Genomic DNA, 20,636 nt, shown 5'->3' with positions numbered 1-20,636 from the left:
GATAAAAGAAGAGGTCCAATGTCTAAACCTTGGGGCACTCCATTGTTTAGATGTTGGGGATACAAGGAGGACCCAGCAAAGAAGACTGAGAAGCAGTCAGTGAAGTACAAGGAAAACCAGGAGAATGTGGTGTCATGGAAGCCAAGTGAAGAAGATGTATCAAAGAGGAGGGAGTCATCAACTCTGTAAAATGCTGCTGATAGGGCAAGTAAGATGAAGGCAGAGGACCACCGATACAGCATCGTGGAGGTCACAGGTGACTTCAACAAGAGTAGCTTCAATGGATCAATGTGGCAAAGCCAAAGGGTTTAAAAGAGAATAAGAGGAGAAAAATTGGAGAGAGCAAATATGCACAACTCTGTTCAGCAGATTTTCTGTAAGGGGATTAGCTGGAGTGGGGGTGAGTTCATAACAACAGGACAGAAGGCACAGGAAATGGCATAGATGTGTTGGCAGGTGCTTGTGGAAGTTCTGTTTCAGTTGCTCCTATTTTCTCAATGGAATAGGAAACAAAGCTACCAGCAGGATGAGAGTGAGGATTGGGGAAGAACTGTGGCATTTGAGGAGGGAGGAGAAGGTGTGAAGTAGTCATCCAGAAGAGTGGGAGAGTGGATGGATTAAAAGGAGTATAATGACTGCCACACTCCCTTGAGATCCAGTAGTTATGAATTTAGAATGAGACTGGTTAGTGTGGTTTTACATTTTTCCCTAGTAATATTAGTCAGCAGTGCAGGTATAGAGAAAAGTGAGCTTTGAGTTTAACCAGGGTTTGAGTTTATTACTAGGTAATTAATACAAAGAGAGAGAGGACAAAGAGTTGAAAATAGTGCATGGGAGTGATTATAATGATCGAGTCTAACTGAGTGAAAAAGGAAAATAGGACATGTGAGAGGCAGGTTACCATATAATAGTGGGGGATCAGTGGGACTATGGGGGTTAAAAGCTGTTGGACTTAGAGTAGTTGGAAGGATAGGAAGTAGATAGTAGAAAGGGAATAAGTTGCTTGAGACTGATGTTATGGGTTGTAATTGTTAGTAATGATGGGATCAATGGCATATGCATAGAAGAGAGTAGCTGAAGCAGAAAGGAGGAACTGGGGTTAAGTTAGAGGCCAGGATGTGAGAAAGATAATTTACACAGATATTGAAAGGGTTATGAGTTATGACTAGAGAGCTGTTGGCAAGAGTCATAGTGAGCCAGGAGGTAAATGTGCAGAGAATTGAGAAGGATGACTCAGGGGTCTATAGATGACTGCAGAAAGGAGGATTAGTGTGTATTTATAGTCTGCTGACGTATTCAACCTGGATGCCACAGGACAGTAAAACTAAAAAGTTTTACTTCTTACATTCCATGAGGCTGGAATGTAACAGATCTCATAAAACAGGCACAAAGTGCTATGACAATGGTTCTCAAATTTTAACAAGCATCAGAGTAATTGTTAAGTGATTTGTTAAAATACAGCTTGCTGGGCCCCACCCCTCAGAGTTTCTGATACATTAGGTCTGGGATGGGGCCCAATAATTTGCATTTCTAACAAGTTTCCAGGTGACATGACACTGATGGTCCAGGGACCACAACTGAAGAACAGATGTGCTATGAAAACTCAGAATTGAGAGAGATTGCTTCTGGCTGGAGAGACCAAGGAAGGTTCACGGAGAATATTCTTTATTTCTCTGCATATGTTTAGAAACAACAGTTTTACATCATCAAATACCACATATTAACTACTAAGAAGAGAAGTCATACTTTTGGGGTCACATTTAATTACTCTGCAAGTCAGAGGTGCAGAGGAAATAGAGTTCCTTCATTTGTCTAAAACTTTGTTGTATCAGATCAACTTTAAATTTATACAATGTTACACATCAATTATATCTCAATAAAGCTAGAAAGAAAAAGAAAATTTCATTGTTTAAAACTGATCTGATCTTCATCAAGGCCCCACCTGCTGGATAACCAGCAAAAAACTGACCTCAGTCCATTTTGTTTAAAATTCGATCCCGTTAAACAAATTTAAACCATCTCTTTAGGTAAATATCTAATCTCTTTTGGGTAAAATGTTTGGTCTTTTAGATTTCACCTGGCGGGATGTGGTTTTGTGACCTTGTGGCTTTGGGGGGATGGTGTCCTTGTTCTGTGCTCTGGCTTCTCTGTTCTCTGCGGCAGTGTCTCTTGTCTGCCAGGTTGTTGCTCACTTTGCTGGCATTCTTGACTGAGCTCTGCACTGGTGTAACTCATGGTCTGGTTACTTAGCTTAATCCGAGCTCAGTGGTTCACCTTGACTGACTTCACATTATCTTGCTCACTTGGGCCCCCTCTGAGTCTCTGCCCTGTTCTCTATCTGGCCACTGGCCTAGCAAATTATGGATCATCTCATCCTTCACGAGAGTGGGGAGAGATGTGCTATAGTGGCCCGGTGGCAACCCTACTGCATCTCAGTTCACATGCCTTCACATTCTTACCCTGGGGATCAGTGCTTTTGAGTCTCATCTATGTCACATAGAAGTGGAAGCAAACTTTGGGAACTTGGTCTCAAACTTCCCTCTCTGCCCAATTACACTGGGTCACCATTTTTTCTCTGACATGGCATCTTGCCTCCCCGGGCATTAGTATGGAGATTGCCTGGGAGGCAGCCTCTTTTTGGAACCCTGACTGGAAGCAGGGTAAGACTCCTTCTCTGCCCTCAGCAAACTAGTTTATGGGTCTTTCTCCCTCCTCCTGCTTCTTAAGCTCTGGAGTGAGGGGATCAGAGCATCTCACCTCATCTCTCTTGTCTCCTTTCTAGTCCATTTGCTTACTGTATTTCATGCATTCTAAGGTGCATTCTCTACCCTTTCCGTATTTTAACATCTTTGAAATTGGGTCTTAGAATTTGTGCCATCTCCTGATTTAAGTAACAGAATTTTTTCTTTCTTGATGGTAAAAGGATGCATCTTAGAATCAATGCTCTCTTAGATTCCATAAAAAACTGCATTTCTCCATTTCTCCTATCTCACATTCTCCTACCTTCCACTTTATCCTCACAGCTGAGTGAATTAATGACACCAAAGTCATCGTCCCTACTCTGCGGCAGATGTTCTCTGCTGAATGGGAGATAAAGAATTTAGTAAATTCCCTCTCCATCAGCCTAGCTTTCTAGCTTACTGTCTTGATCAAGAAGCCCAAAACAGGCCATTTTAACCCTAGGACAACAAGCCTCCAGGGCTTGTCTCTGAGATGGAGGCTGCATTGAAACCTGACTTTAGAGGGAGGAAATAAAATGCATCTCTTTAATAGTTGCAAAACGTATGTGATACTTGTTACACAATTAAGATATCAAAGCAAAAAATACTTTTATAGGGGTATTTGCTGATAGTGATGGCAGCAATTTCATGCATATAGTAGTTTTTCAACACATTTTAATTTCTAATAATGACAGCTGATTTTCTAAAATTGATTGGAAAGTATTAGTATAGATTGAGCCATCTTTAAATTCAATTCTTTCTAACTGAAATAAGCATTTGAGAAACAAGTCACATAAAAATTTATTCATAATGGAAGAATGATAATGATCTACCGTTTAGTGAGAAAAGCTGGTTTCTAAAGAGTTTGGATAGGATTATCTCATTTTTGTGAAAACATATTATTTATATAAATATACATAAATAGTAAATACTAAAAAGATACACCAAAGTGATTAAAGCATTTTTATCTGGAAGGATAAGGGGTAGTTCTTTTCTGATTGTTAATGTTATTTTTTATTTTTCTACTATAAGCATGATTTATTTGTATATTATTTTAAAAATTAGGCGTAATTTGGGGCTGGCCCAGTGGCATAGTGGTTAAGTTTGAGTGCTCCACTTCGGCAGCCTGGGGTTCTCAGGTTCAGATCCCAGGCATGGACCTAGCACTGCTGGTCAAGCCATGCTGTGGCAGCATCCCACAGAAAGCAGAGGAAGACTGGCACAGATGTTAACTCAGTGACAACCTTCTTCAAGGAAAAAGAGGAGGAATGGCAACAGATTTTAGCTCAGGGCCAATCTTCCTCACATACACACACAAAAAGGCATAATTAGTGTTATTAGGGTTAAATAAGGAAAAGACACAACTGTATACAATGCAACAATCTAAGAAAAGAATGAGAAAATAATGATTTAATTTCTGATTTATGAGTGAGTCATCTGATTTATTTGGTTCTTAGTTTTTTTCCCCTTATAAAATGGAAAAAGATGATAGTCATCTAGCTGTGGAGATGTTATCAAGTCTGGGAGAGCTCTGTTTGCAAAATCAATAGGAACATTGAGTTCAAAACAAAACAACAAAATAGAGAGCAAAACAGATACCTCAGCTTAAACTCAAGTGTTGGGCTATTTCAATATAGCATGAACCATCGAGAGAATTGCTTCATTTCTCCAACTCATTTTGCATTGTTAGTAAACACCGTCAGAAACACCCACAAAATTAAATATTTTAACTTCTTCACCTATAAAATCTTAAGGAATTTTAAAATATTAACTGAAAACTGTATATAGAAATAGTCACCTTATTGTTGCTATCTTAGGGATATTAAGAGTAATTAATACTGTTGATTCAGTCATTTCTCATAGTAAGATTGAATAATAATAGAAAGCTCATGATCGTTGATTCCTTTCCCTTCTCTCAGATACACCTCTGCTCTCCTAATACATCTTGGAATATGAATTATGTTGAATAAACTGATGAATAAGGAATTTCCTGTCCATCTGGAATATGCAAGTGTAACAGTGAGATAAAAGAATTTTCTTTTTAAGGTTAATCACCATTAAACATACTTGTAAAGTATCTGTCAGGAATGTAGATTTAATCCTTATGTGATTGTCACAAATTTATATGGCAATTTTCTTCAGATTACATGAAATTTAACAATATAATCTTTGGAATTGTACCAAAGAGAGAATAGATGCATTTTCTGTTAATAAATCCAATTTGAGAAATTCCTCTAACTCAGAATAAAGATGAAAAATCTAAAGGTGGACAAACTCAGTGTGCAGCTGGAAGCTATGAGGTACTTTTCATTACAAGTTAGGAGATTAATAAAAAATGAGAAAATGCAACTTATTTTCCCCAAAACATTGCCAAAGAAACAAGTACTGGTAATCTATAATATATATTGCAGTTTTGTTTGCATTTACTGATACTCTCCCTGTTTTCAGACATAATTTTTTACATTTTCTCCCTTTTTTTCACTGTATCTATTTGAGTGTAGATCAACTGGATATAAAAATAATTCTGAAAATTGTAAAAACTGTTAAAATATATGATAAATGATAAAGTTGTTCTAAGCAGCCCTTATAGAAATGGTTAGGCCAAGAGAATTTTGCTATAAGAATTCTTATTAAATGTTAATATGCAGACAGTTAAGTCTCTGACTTATAAGCAGACCATGTTATGGAGAAAGAATTGTGATGGAGGATGCTCCTTTCTGGCCTTTAGTTAGAGGCTAGTCCAGATTTGCTGAAAATTGCCAACATAGAATAGTAGTAATAGTATGTGATGTTTGCTGATTTGATAATTATGACAACTTCCTGATTTGCTTTAGCTTTGCAAAGATGTCTTTATTATCCGCATTAATACATACTAACTATAAAAAGGCATAACACCAATAAACTGTGTCCTTGATGCAATTTTTGCCGGTGAGACATGAATTCAAAATATACTACAGATTTGATAAAAACTAATATGCACATTTTTTTATTAGTTGTTTGGGAACAAACTGTATCCTGGAAGCAATAAAAACCTTGAGAGGACAAAATCAGAAATTCTCAGTATCAGTAAGTGCTCAGTTGTTTAATTATTACATATGGGAAGCAATTATTTTTAATCAAAATGCATCTTTTTATTCTTTGAAAAGCAGTCCATGAAAGCATCTGTGGCACTGACATTCTAAAACCCAAAGAATAAACACATTTTAGTGAGTGAGCCGATCCTGCAAAGGCTGGCTCTTGCTACCCCAGACACGACTACATAGTCCTGCATTGCATGGGGGCTCGGGGGATGTGGGTGTGGGGTGGGAGGTGGGATCCTTTTCTTTATTACTCTCTTCCTTCCCCTCCCCTCGTCTGCCCTTCTACCCTCTCTATTCCTTTTGCTTTCCTTTTCTTTTCTTTCTATAAGTTTTCTGTAACTTAATAAAAATTCCTAGTTTTGTCTTCTTTGCAATTGATAAAACACATTTGTAAGAATTATTATTCTATTAAAGATACACTACCAAATAATATTTGATTATAAAAAAATTCACAAACAGGTAGAAAACATTATGAATTGATTTCATTTTGGGATAAATTATGGAAACAAATAATAAAACATGTTTGGCTTTTATAAGTAGAAAATATTATTCCCACAGATGCTGAACTTTATTGTTTAGCTATTTTATTGAACTAATATTTTAATATATCTTTGAATGTGAAAATATTTTATATCCCTTAATTGTAATACAAACCACTCAGATCTGCCTTTTCTATCCTTGAGAGTCTTTAAACTAATAATTGTCTTAAAAATATAGGTGCCATTATGCTTGTTCATAGGTGACAGTATATAGTTTGATTTTTTCCCTCAGCACACCAGTTTTCTAGACTCTCATCCTTGTGCCAAATGATTTTCTTTTTAAGGAAGATTAGTCCTGAGCTAACATCTGCCACCCATCCTCTTCTTTTTTGCTGAGGAAGACTGGCCCTGAGCTAACATCCATGCCCATCTTCCTCTACTTTATATGTGGGATGCCTGCCACAGCATGGCTTGACAAGTGGTGTGTAGGTCTGCACCTGGGATTCCAACTGGGAACCCCTAGAGAGCTCGAACTTATCCCTACACCACCGGCCAACGCCCAAATGATTTTTTAAATAACATACAAGACAATACATCTCTATCAGAGGCAAGTGGCAGCCCAAGAAATTCAGGAGCTTAATTTTTATTGTGAATTTGAAATATATTCAAATTTTAACTTAAACTTGTCAAATGACAAAACTAAAACAATTTAGTAATAAGTTCGATATCCTTTATTCAAGGGAAAACAGCCCATGGATTGGAGGAGTACAGTGTCTCATGAGTGATGGAGTGTTCTTCCCGAGAGACTTTTGGGCAAGAGAGAGCTTTATAAAGTGTTAGAAGTAGCATCATGGAGACAGGGCATGATTGGCTTGGGTTGCATATCTGACCTTATTTAAAAAGATCAAGGAACAAGGAACTAAGTATAGAGCCCAGTGCTGGCGTGGCATGTGGGGATTGGCTGACTGGACATACTGGGTTTCTAGTCAAGCAGAACATTTACAAAAACGCCAGAGTTGGTTTGCGGATGTGGCACCCCGGCAGAAGTGGCATCATCTTGGGTCTAGAAATTTATGTCAACAGACTTTGACATTTGTGAAGAAAATAAAGAGGAAAATAACAATTTCTGTAGTGGAGGAGGTTTTGCCTGCCTTTTGCTGAGTGTAGCTCCTGGAGAGAGCGTGAGGGGGGAGTGATCCATCTGCTCTTCTCTCTGCTTTGGTGGCATCTTACCTTTGAGAGTGTGAGTATGTGACTGTCTCCACGTGATTCTAATGTTTCAAGCGTAATTTTTTTTAATTTATTCAATTTTCACCTTAGTTCTGATTTTAGAACTCAATCTTTAAGCAAGATGAAACTGGACTGTATAAATTCATAAAATATTTAATATCAACTTTTTCTTTTTCCTTAATATCTATCCAATTTTACATGATTTACAAAAATAGGCTGGCATTTTCTAAAGCATGTTAGGTCAAACTCCTTGAGGGCAGAAACAGTTTCCTCTCACTTTTGAATGATGACCACTTAGCATGGTTCTTGGCACATAGTTAGTGCTCAATAAACATTTGCTGAATGAATAAAATGCCTGTCAATACGTTGTATTAACTTTGAATAAACTGTTACATTTAAAGCATTTAGAATGTTCACGTCTACTTGCATTATCAGAACATTGTCATGTGGATGATAACACAGTTTTGGTTTTTTTTTGAGGAAGATTGGCCCAGAGCGAACTACTGCCAATCCTCCTCTTTTTGCTGAGGAAGACTGGCCCTGAGCTAACATCCATGCCCATCTTCCTCTACTTTGTATGTGGGACGCCTACCACAGCATGGCTTTTGCCAAGCCATGCCATGTCCACACCCAGGATCCGAAACGGCGAACACCCGGGCTGCTGAGAAGTGGAACGTGCGAACTTAACCGCTGCGCCACTGGGCCAGCCCCCAAAGTTAGTTTTATGTTTCCAAATCCTGTGTCTTGTTGGGTACAAGTTAACCTAGTCATGGATGAAAAGAACACAGGGAGACCCAGTTTGGGAAAAAAATGAAGGCTGATACTTACATCAATTTGGTGGAAGAAATGAGCAGATATTCAGAAGTAGAACAACATGAAAGCATCTAATGCAATGTAAACACTAACAGGGCTCTTGGGAAGGGACAAAAGCTATATTAAAAATAAATGTAAATGGGGGGCTGGCCCCGTGGCCGAGTGGTTAAGTTCGCGCGCTCCGCTGCAGGCGGCCCAGTGTTTCATCGGTTCGAATCCTGGGCGCGGACATGGCACTGCTCGTCAGACCACGCTGAGGCAGCGTCCCACATGCCACAACTAGAGGAACCCACAACGAAGAATACACAACTATGTACCGGGGGGCTTTGGGGAGAAAAAGGAAAAAATAAAATCTTTAAAAAAAAAAAAAATGTAAATGTGCCTAGTGAATGATGCTGTTTGGATTGGTAGTCTGTGTTGCAGGAGAGTTGAGTATAGAGAGAATGAAATGTCTCTCTCTCTCTCCATATTCCTGTCCTTCATCCAAGAATAAGGCTGACAATAAGAAATTCTGTGAAGGAAAAAAAGGATAAATATTAAGTTGGAAGAAACTACTGATGACTAAAAAACAGATGATTTTAAAACTCTAAGAATGCAAAGCAAAGTTAATGTAGATTGGTAATATAACTGTCAAAAAACCAATATGGTACAACTTTACATGAGTGTACACCCGCATGTTGGGGGAGAGGGCATATATTAAGAAATCTTAGGGGCCAGCCCCGTGGCTGAGTGGTCAAGTTTGCACGCTCAGCTTCGGTGGCCCGAGGTTCGCCGGTTCAGATCCTGGGCATGGACCTACACACTGTTTGTCAAGCAATGCTGTGGTGGCACCCCACATAGAAAACTAAAATGACTTACAACTAGGATATACAACTGTGTGCTGGGACTTTGGGGAGAAAAAAAAGAGGGAGATTGGCAACAGATATTAGTTCAGGGCTGATCTTCCTCATAAAAAAAATTAAAAAATGTTTTTAAAAAGCTCCTATCCTTCAAACTCAGGGAAGAGGGCCCAGGACTAGGGACTGCCCAGGAAGTTGGGAGTGTGTGAGGATTCAGGGAGACAGCTGAGCCAGGAAAAAAAAAAAAAAAGAAATCTTAGTATCAGAGATATGGATAATTATGGAATGACTCTAGGGGAGAATATTTCAGATGACATGAGAATGGAGAAATTGTGACTTGAAAGTCAATTAGTGTGTTCACTAGAAGCAAACAGAACACATACTGCTAGTAAGTTTTCTTAAACTTTCTACCACTCCTCTCTGCTCTCCCTCTAGTTCCACCCACTGCCATTTACATATTCTTGCAGAAATTCTACAAAGCAAAGACAGACTCTTAAACAGTCTACAAGGAAATGAGCATGCATTCAAAACCTGGTGCCATGCTTACACACAAACATAGGTAGGAAGTGACATCTGAGGCAGGTGTCCATCCTTTCAGGGAAATGAAAGTCTGTGTGAAGCAGCTGCGAGGGGTGTAACATTTGAAGGAAAACTGAGTTTTCTCTAGCATAAACTTACTTTGATAGCAAAAATACTGAGTTAGACCTATACAATAGTCTCAAAGCATTCTTAAGAGTAAATGGAATCCGATTTGGGAGAGTTTTGGGGAGGTGGGTTTAGGTCCCTCTATTTGAATTTCTGTAAAAAGCTCCTACTGAAAAGAGTTTAGCATTTTATCTCTCTATCAATATTTCTGTCATTTATTGCAAGGTTTACTCAATATCATGCCTGCTCCAGTTTGATAAGCAGAGATTTTAACAGTGAGTGTGGCCAAATCCTTGCTTAGCCTGAGGCCCATAGCTAAGGCAAAAATGGTAACAAGTTTAGTTGCAACACTTTCCTGGAACATGGTACCCAGAAATAAGCAGACCCCAAACACTGATAAGGTTGCCATGGAGAGCTACATTCCAGTTTTAATTCTGTTTCTGCCAAGAAGAAGGATGGATTCGAATTCTACGTGCTTCTTGAATTTCCTCATAGCAGCTTTTCGTCCTAAGATGTTCTGAATGATGCCGGGAGATTCTGGCCCAGCAACAACTGAATGACTGAAATGCCACGAAGCTTATGTGCTCTGCTTATGATTTCACTGCAAAGAACATGATCAACATTTTCTTAAAAATACACATTAATAGGCAAAGATCAATTAAAACAACAAAATCAAAAAACAGTTTCCTAGCACGTCTTCTGCACCGACGAATCTGATGATCCCGTTTTCTACTGTTCTGCATTCACTCTACTATATCAACTTAGACTTTGTTTGAAAATCTTTCTCATGATGTCTTCTTTTGGAATTTTTCCATATAAAAGCAAGTGTTATATATTGCTGTATGTCTTCCTTTTTCATTTAAAAAATAATACATGCCGTCTAAAACATTAGGAAAGTAGAAGAAATGACCCATAGTTTTATCACGCAAGTCTTTTTTTCTAGGATTTTTTTTCCTACGTTTTAGTGTCCATGCTCAATATAGAACTTTTATCCTGCTTTTTAAATCATGAAATAAATCATTTTATATATTATTACATAGTCTTAATAAGAATCATTGGCTACATACCATGTCAGCTGCTACAGTGTACATCATTAATTTGTTTTTTCAATATTTAGAAACTTTGATTCCAATGTTTACTATTATTAATACTTTGATAAACGTAATTGTGAATAAAGTAGTTTCATATGTAGGATTATTTCCTTAGGATATATTCCATAGTTCCATATTGCCAGTTAAAATGGTTGTATAAGACATGAGATTAGCTGTTTACTGTCAGCATCGGTTATCATAATTAAAAATGTTTTTTGCTAATCTGATACCTGAAAAATGATATCTCACCATTGTATTACTTTTATTTCTTGCCTATAATTCATCTTTTGCCTATAATATTTGTTGCAGATAGTTTTCCCATTTTGTTTTCTTTTAACTTTTGTTTATTAGAATTTTGACATAAAAATTTAATGTTGTATGAATTAAATTTAAGATATTTGCTTTATGTTTTTATATTAATGCATACATATTTCTAAGCTAAGAAATCCCTTATTCATAGAGTTAATTACTAAATTCCATTTTCTTTTTTTATGTTGAATAACAATACATTCACCTCAATTTATTTTTATCTTAAAATATAATGTAATATCCTAAAACTGTGCCAAACTAAACTTCTGCACATAGTATTTATTTCAACATCATTTCTTGAATAATCTTATGTTTCCCCATTGATTTTTGATGCTTTCTTTATCATATATTGAGTTCTCGCAAATAATCAGGCATGAAGACTGTGGCCATGTGCCTGATGGTCCAAGTAGCTGGTACGAAACAGGCCCCACTCACCCCCTCCAGGTGTTTGCTCTGACACTGGTTAAGTGAAGGCCATGTTTCCAGGAGCATCCCTCAGGAGGCCCAGGCTTCTGCTTTCTCTGAGGTTTACTTCTTTGGTGCCTAGCATTTAAATAAACATGTACACCTCACTCCTCTCAGTCCTTTAGATTAAATTGACTTGGCTCACATATCTCCAAATGACTTGAAAAGACAGACAAGCCCATTAGATGCAAGCCCATTTCCAGAGCATTTGCCCCAAGCAGAGCATGAAATGGAAGTGTAATGACCAGGATTCAGGAGCATTTCCTGGGCTAATGACTTCAGCACTGTGTGTGGACGTGAGGGGAGATGCAAGAGAAGCAGACGACAGAGTTCTTACCTCATGTTTCGGTTGGGTAATCAGGACTTAAATGCCTGAAATAAATACTACAATTCATACCATATACACAATCAAGAAGAAACCAAGGCAAATTTGTGGAAGGGGGCTGGGGTGAGAAAAAGACTCAGGAAGTTCTCCCTGGGTGTGTCCTTCTGGTCTTTCCCTTTTCTGAGTTATGGTGCAGTTTTCTCATTTCTCTCCATGTATCTTTCTAGTTGGGTGACCTTGGGTAGGTTTCTTAACTTCTTAAGTCTCAGTTTCTTCCGCTGTAAAATGGGGTTAATAACAGCAATTATGTCAATGCTCAGCACAGAGACTCAAACATAAAGTTATTAATATGTGTTAGCTTCCTTCCTAACAGTCTGTCTTTGCCCCGTCCCCCAAGACTTGTTCTTAAATCTTCCATTCCCATTGGCATTGCCCAGGTGGTGAGTTTGCCCTTAGTGGTCTGTTTCCCTTCATGAAGACAAGGTTAAAAGTCCTGAAGGAAGCTTTTAAGAGCAGTCCAGAAATCCAGGGGATCTTAGAAACTGGACTCCACTTTGAGAAATTGCTCTTAATTTGGAATTTAGGGACGTAACGACCCAAACTGCCCTTCTATGGTCAGCAGAAGTCCGTAAGAGGTGAGAGAGAGTCAAAGTTCTGCATGACATCTTCCTCGTTATCATCCGGGGCACTGCAAGCACGAGAGCATTCTCTGGTGTTAGACGGCAGTTTTCTCTGTGGGTTTTATCTGTTCCCTTCTGTGAAGAGATAAAAGCTGTCAGCTTGTGGAAGGCAGAGTTCCCATGTGACATTTTCAGGTGGTTTTGTAGCACTGGGCTGGAAATGTAGCCACTTTTGTTTCTTTTGTCTCAAAACTTGTTTTCCCTATTTTGTCTGAATTTTCCCCAATAAAAATTAGATTTCCTTCTCTGTCAGATATTTTTTAAAAACATTGAAATATCCCTGAAAGAAATTGAAATTTCAATAATTATCAAGCATTTCTTACTGTTTACTGAGGGGACTGATGTGTAAACGAAAGAACTATTGACTCAGAGTCACGGAGGGCAGGTCTGAGGCTGGTTCAGTCACTAGGGTGTCTTCTTGTGCAGGTCACAACATCTCTGATGCTCGGTTTTCTGATGACTTTCAATATCGCTTTTCTCTCAGATAATGGTAATCGCAAAAATAGCTAACATTCAGTGAGTGCTTACTTTGTGCCAGGCACCATGCCAAACTGTGAGTGTATTTTCTAACTGAAACCTCACAAGGACCACAGGAGGTAGGCACTGTTATTACTCTTGTTTTACAGGTAAGGAAAAGGAGGCCTCAGGAGTTAAATGTTTTCACAAAGACTTGCAGAGAGTAAATTAGTGAGTTAGTAACTTAAATCAGTTCTATGCAATGACTGGATTCTTAAACATTCTGGTAGACAGTTACGGGATCCTTTTAAGTGATTGATAAATGCTGTCCTGATATCTAGTTGGAACTGTGAAATTATATTTGGAGAAGAATCATTGCAAATTGAAGTAGGCAAGATTTGAAATATTCATTTTTTTTTTTAAATTCCCATTCTCCTCTGTTATCAAGATTGGGCCTTGAGCAATTCATTGGCAGGTAGTGTAAATATCTCTCAGGGCTGAGATCCCATCAAATAGATGAGAAGAATATTTTAATAGGATGTTAAATTGGGAGATTCAGTGGAGGCATCAAAATAAAATAAATAAGATCGAGATGCAAGTTTTGAAAGGAAACATTTGTAAACCAGGGCTATAATGTTTAAAGATCTTTCTCCTAGACAAAGGATAGAAAACTGTTGGTCTGTCGGGCATGAGAGAGGATTTTGTGAAGATCAGTGCTGTGGAGTGAGCTGCTGCTGTGTTCTGAGTCCCACCCCGCCCCCAGTGCATGGCAGAGGAACTGTGTGTGGTGGGGTGGTGGCAGAAAGTCTGAGGACTCTCACATCTAGTCTAGTAAGAAGAGTTTCAAAGGGACTGCTTGGGGAGCATGGTGTTTGTCCCTTGCTGGCAGGGAAACAAAGTTGACTGATGTCTGACTCCAGCTTTGGAAACAGAGAGGTTAAGGGTCAGGAGATGGGCTGCACGGTATTTTGGGCAGTAAATCAGACTTGCTGCTGCATTGCTGGAGTTTTCCCAGGCTAAGAAATTATTTCTTGTGGCCCACAACTTGAAAAGAGAGCTGGTTTGGGATTGTTCCTAAACTCTTGTCTACCAGATAACACTTTGACAGTGACCAAAACTAATGTCATTGAGCCAGCCCTGGTGGTCTAGTGATTAAGATTTGGGTTCATTTCCCAGACGTGGAACCACACCACCAGTCTGTGAGTTGTCATAGTGTGGGGCAGTTCACATAGAGACTTAAACTAATAACTAGAATACACAACCATGCCCTGAAGAAGTAAAAAAACAACAAAAAGCTAGCGTCATCAACAAGGAGGCAGATGGACATCGTGTATCTGAGGTACCTTGGTACCTGGGGAAGAACACATCACTGCTTGTATAGTTTTCTGGCTGGAAATCCCTAACCTCATCGAATTATGTAGAAATACAAGACAAATCCAAATTAAAGAATATCCTATAAGTAAATGGCCTGTATTCTTCAAAAATGTCAATGTCATTAAAGACAAAGGAAGGTTGAGGAAGGTACAGATCAAAAGAGACTAAAGAGACAGGACAACTAAATGCTATATCTGATCCTGGAGGGTATTCTAGACCAGGGTGAAAACATGCTATAAAGCTCTCTGTTTGGACAATTGATACATTGGAACATAGACAGTAAAGTTTTAGGTGAATATTACATTTTCTGAACTTGATAACTGCAGTGTTTATATATAAGAGAATCTCTTTGTTCTTAGGAATACATGAAGAATTAAGAGGTAAATGGGTATGATGTATGCCACTTACACTCAAATGCCTCTGAAAATAAATTGCGTGTGTGTGCCTATAGAGAAAGGCAATGATAAAAACATGTGGCAAATTTTAAAATTGCTGAATTTGGGTCAAAGTTATGTACTCTTTTTGTAACTTTTCCGTAAGTTGGAGATTACTTCAAATAAAAATGAAAAACAAGTCATTTTCTCAGCAAGTCCTCCTCACTAGCCAAGGTTTGTTTCAACCCCATCTCCCCCTGCTCACACTCAACCACCCCCTTCAGAAACGCTAGTAAGCTCATCTTAGACCTACTAAATCAGAGCGTCAGAGGATGGGGCCCAAGGAGCTGTGCATTGACAAACTCTCCAGATGGTTCTCACACATCCTAAAGTTTGAGAAGTACTAGTTTAGACTAGTCAGGATCTATGCTTGGAGTTGGGGGTGATGTTAACGCCATTCAGGCTGTTAGACATGGATGAAGGTGCATGGGTATCAGGAGGCCACCAAAGGATCTACCTCACAACAATTTTCATAAGAATCTTCTGAGATTCTCCTTCTAAATCCCCCCCATACCACCCATCTTTCTCCTTCCAGCTTGTACTTGGAGGCCTCAAGGACACAGCATTTTCTAGTCAAAAATTTCAAGCAGGAAGTATAAATGCTAACATATATTTATTAAAGAACAAATCCACAGAACTCTCCATAGTGAATATAGATTGATTATGGTGAATTGGCAGTCATCCGTTGTTGGTCTAGTGAGGTAGTGAGGGGTGGCAGAGCTTTTTCTTTGTCTCCATGGAGGATATTTTAGAGGGAAACTTGTAAAGAGTGGTGGTGCCCATGAGAGGAGGAGCCTGCCTTTATCTCCTAATTGGAGGCAGGTTGGTACTTGGAATGTCAGACTTGTTGATCTGGGTAGGGAAAAAGGAACCAGAGAGAGATGAAAGATTGATAGAATGAGGGGGACCAGTGGAGCAGTTTATATGCCCACTCTGGCATGGTAAGGATACCTGAATGCAGGACTGGCTACATAATTTGCATGGTCCAGTGCAAAATGAAAATGTGGGTGTCTTGTTCAAAAATGACCAAGAATTTCAAGATGGCAGCAGCAAAACATCAAACCAAGCATGGGGCCCTTCTAAGCATGAGGCCCTATGCTACTGCACAGGTTGCAAGACTATGAAGCAGACCCTGCCCGAATCTCTCATGGACAAAAGGAGGCCAGACTTGCTAGAACCCCATGCAAGAGGGTGGTCTGGCTGTAGGGTATATTGTCAGTGGCAGAGCTAAGGGGGTTTGACAGAAGTCAGGCCTGTGTCAGCTCTCCCACTTCAAAGGACTGTGCACTGCAGAGGTCCTTCAGAGCAACTAAAAACCTCTCCCAGGTGCCCAACAGAGAGCCAACATTTACCACCTACCTGACAAGGAGGCCCCTGCAACTAGTCAGTGTTGGCCAGACAAGAGCAAGGGTCAAGAGAGGACTGAAATCACACACCCAGTTCAGAATGATACGTTTGCCCAGTTCATGCAGATCCTGCTTCCCTAGCGCAAAACCAAGGAGCTCAGAGCGAAGATGTATGGGTAGAAGAAAAAGAACAGACCATGCCCCTTCCCTGTGGCTGTCCCATTGATCTAAGGAGGTCTGGAAGGGTTGGGAGCAAGGTTTTAAACTGGACTGGGGGTGTGTGTGCGTTTAATAACTGAAAATAGCTAAATCCAAAGGCTCTCCTTGATATATCATTAAGGAACAGAACATGTAGATTTGACTGTTGCAAGAGAGTGATTTAAAAACCCGTATTTTATTTGTACCTCATGAAGCAGACTGCACAATAACTCAGTTACACATTAAAAATTATATTTATTACAAGGCAGAGGAGTGAGGAAAACTATGCATGAAAGAGTCAGCTGACAGGTAACAGATTACAAACCTTTCACTTCTAGTATTGATCTGAGGATATCCGAGTGAATACTGAATATAAATTACCCTGAAAACATCGCTGATGGAAGAACTCTTTGCTGGAAGATTATTTTTAATATAGTCAATCCTTTGGGAGTAAACATTTCAAATATTACACTCTGCTCTAGTTATTACTTCTCCCTATAGATTTTTTAGGGCAATGATGACCAGGGCTTTTGCTGAAGTGATTTATAGTCTCAGCACAGGAGACCCTTTGAATGCCATTTGGTTGAATTGATGTTCAGGACATCTACTGTTGTCATAGTCAGAGGTAAGAAAAATACTTAAGCATTCAAAAGTTCCACATCAGTTATTTATTGTTTCATTTATCTATCAACTATTTATTGAAGCCCTAAATGGGTACCACTAGGCCCCATAAGGGCTAAAACATGAATTAGACACTGATCTCATTCTCAGGATGTTTCTAGTTTGGTAAGGCTCAAGATGTACAGAAATAACAAGAAGGCAGGGTGGAAAGTGTTACATGGTACCTTAAAAGGATGTGTCTTTAGATTGGGTATCTGGGCTCCTGCCCTGGGCTCTGAGTTTTAGAGGGCTCCATTCTGAACTAAGGAGACATGCCCACCTAGAGCCTGAGCTTCCTCCCACTTCTAGACTCTGTTCTGGGTATCCCAGACCCCAGAATCCCATGCATAACTGGCCCCTTACCCATCTTCCCAAGTGTAGACTGCACAGCTGGTGTGCACAGGGGCGGCCCAAGGAGCGGCCAGGGGATGGCTGTTTGGAGGGGTTGTGGATAGGGAACTTGAAAATGTGGGCCAACTCTCCCCGCACTACCTTAACAGTTTATTAGCTTAATTTGCAATTTTTAACATTTAGACTATGTCACAAGGGCCTCCAATTACTCTTGCCCTGAAGACCTACAAATGTTAGGGAAAGGGTGGCCTGGCTATAGGAATCCACAAAGAAGGAGAACTTTGCCTTCACAGTATCTGGGAGGCTTCACTGGGGAAGTGGAATTTGAGTACGTAGAGGTGAGAGAAGGGAAGGTGGGAGAGGAATTTCTGGCAGAAGGACCATCACACTCAAAGACACGGAGACTAAAAGTGCCAGCTTATAGGTGGGAAGACTGGCTTTCCCTGAAGACCTCAGGAGTGGAAGAGTAGAAACTGAGATTATAAAAGGAGGAGACCAGATCACAGATAGTGGAATGCTAGGATATGGTGAAATGTCTCATATTCTCAGCACAGGAGAATCTATTTATATGGACTGATACTCATAACATCTACTATTCATACCAGCAGGTTAAAGCTTTTGAACTTCCTTCTGCAGACAATGGGGTATCATTGTAAGTTTGAGCAGTTTTGATCAGATCAGCTTTGTAAGGAGAGTGCCCTGGCTTGCCATGAGGATGGTGAGTGGGGGAGACCAAAAGGGTGGAGACTAATGAGCAACACTATAGAACAGACGAGGATGAGGAAGGGCAAAGAGGAGACATTTTTGAGATAATAGAAAGGAAGAAATAGGTAGAGAAATCAATGAAAAGTGACTCTAAGACTTTGTGCCTGGATTCTTAAGAGGTTGGTGATGCCATTTGATGAAAGAGGTGATTTTTTTTTTGGAAGATGGGGACAGTTTTGAGTTTGCGTAGTCACTCAGATGATTAGTGGGGAATTAAGTAACGCGTCTTACCCCACCTACAGCTTCACAGAATTCTTTTCAGTTGTACCCTAACATCCTTTCCCCAGTCTTGGCGGCTAGAATGAGGCTACCCCTGCCCAAAGTATGTGTCAGGGAACCACAAACTCAGAGGTCAAGTGAAAGTGAAAAAAATGCTGAACACAAGTGTAAGTTTCAAGGATACTTTTTCATCACCCCAAAAAGAAACCCTGTGCCGTTTGCTTACCCACTCTAAGCCCTAGGTAACCACTAATCTACTTTTTGTCTTCATGGATTTGCCTATTCTGGACACTTCATATAATATGTGGTCTTTTGTGACTGGTTTCTTTCACTTAGCCTGTGTCCAAGGTTCATCTACATTGTAGCATGAATCAGTACTTCATCCCTTTTTAATGGCCACATAATGTTCCATTGTTTATCCATTCATCAGTTGACGGACACTGGGCTTTATGAACAAGCTACTATGGACATTTGTGTACAAGTTTTAGTGTGCACATATGTTTTCATTTCCGTTGGATATATACCTAGAGATGGAATTGCTGGGTCAAATGGTAACTCTATGTCTAACTTTTTGAAGAACTACCTACGTGTTGTACCATTTTACATTTCCACCAACAGTGTCTGAGGGTTCCAATTTTTCCATACTGTTGTCAACATTTATTATCTGTCTTTTTGATTACAGCCATCCTAGTGGTTATGAAATGAAATCTCATAGTTGCATTGGTTTGCATTTCCCTGATGATTAATGATGTTGAGCATCTTTTTATGTGCTTATTGACCATTTTAATATCTTTGGAGAAATGTCTATTCAGATCCTTTGCTTATTTAAAAAATGGAGTTGTCTTTTTATTGTTGATATCTGTTTTTAAAAATATATTGTAGATACAAGTCCCTTATCAGATATATGATTTGCCTATATTTTCTCCCATTCTGTGCATTGTATTTTCACTTTTTTGATAGTGTCCTTTGAAGCACAGAAGTTTTTAACTTCAGTGAAGCCAAATTTATCTATTTTTTCTTTCGTTGCTTATGGCTTTGGTGTCATATTTAAGAAGCCATTGCCAAATTCAATGTTACGAAAATTTACCTCTAGGTTTTCTTATGAGTTTTATAGTGTTAGCTCTTATAGTTAGGTCTTTGGTCCATTTTGAGTTAATTTTTGTATATGGTTTGAGGTCAAACTATTTTTTGATAATTTAATCTGCTTCTACTGATGGCAAACTTAATCTAGTCAATTCTGGATAAATTCAGTAAGTTCAGGTTTTCCCAGTCACTGGAGGTTTAACTCAGTAAATTCAGGATTCTCCCTTTTCCTTCATTCCCCTCTCATGTGCGATTTAGCTAAGTCACAGTGGGTGAACAGAATTTGTTGACATGTAGCATAGAATGGGTTTGAATTAGAATTAGGTTTAAGTGGGGGTCTCCATCTCAGAATTAGCTTCAAAGGGAGGACAATAATAGAACCTGAAGAAAATTTTGGGATGTGAGATTAGGGTGAACATGCACCCCAAAGGAAGCATAGTTACTCTTGGAGGCAGCAAGCTACACAGAGGTCCCTGAGACGCCGTAGAGATGGCTGCACTGGGTGATTTTCTTCCCCACTCATTCCACATAAACTTATTGATTGCCTATCCTGCTCCAAGAACTGTTTTACAGCAGTGGAATAAAGCGGGAATGGAAACAGACAAGTTCTCTGCCATCATGGGACCTATAGTCTAGTGGGAGGAGACAGGACGATAAATAAATAAAAGTATAACATGCCGTGATAAAAAAAACTAAGAAAAAATATAGAGCAGGGGAGATAGTGAGCAAATGGGGCTGAGGATGGTATTTTATATAGGATGGTCAGGGAAGGCCTTCTATGACACCATGACATCAGAGCAGAGTCCTGAAGGAAGAGAGGGGGTGAGCCTCGCAGATATGTGCGGGAAGAACATGCCAGGCAGAGGGAATAGCTAGTGCAGTGCCCTCAACAGGAGCAGGATTGGCAAATGTGAGGGTGAGTGAGGAGGCCAAGGTGGTCAGAATGGAGAAGGTTAAGACAGTGGTGGGAGACGAGGTCAGAGAGGTGGTAGTGGTGGTGGGCTAGACCTGACCAATTGTTGCTCAGAATGGTTGTGCAGGTGTGTACTGCTCACTGCTCACTCATACATAAAG

This window comes from Equus przewalskii, chromosome 5 (assembly GCF_037783145.1).
Source record: "Equus przewalskii isolate Varuska chromosome 5, EquPr2, whole genome shotgun sequence".
Classification (NCBI taxonomy): Eukaryota; Metazoa; Chordata; class Mammalia; order Perissodactyla; family Equidae; genus Equus; species Equus przewalskii.
The sequence above is the reverse complement of the archived record's forward strand: the minus strand, read 5'-3'. Positions refer to the sequence as shown.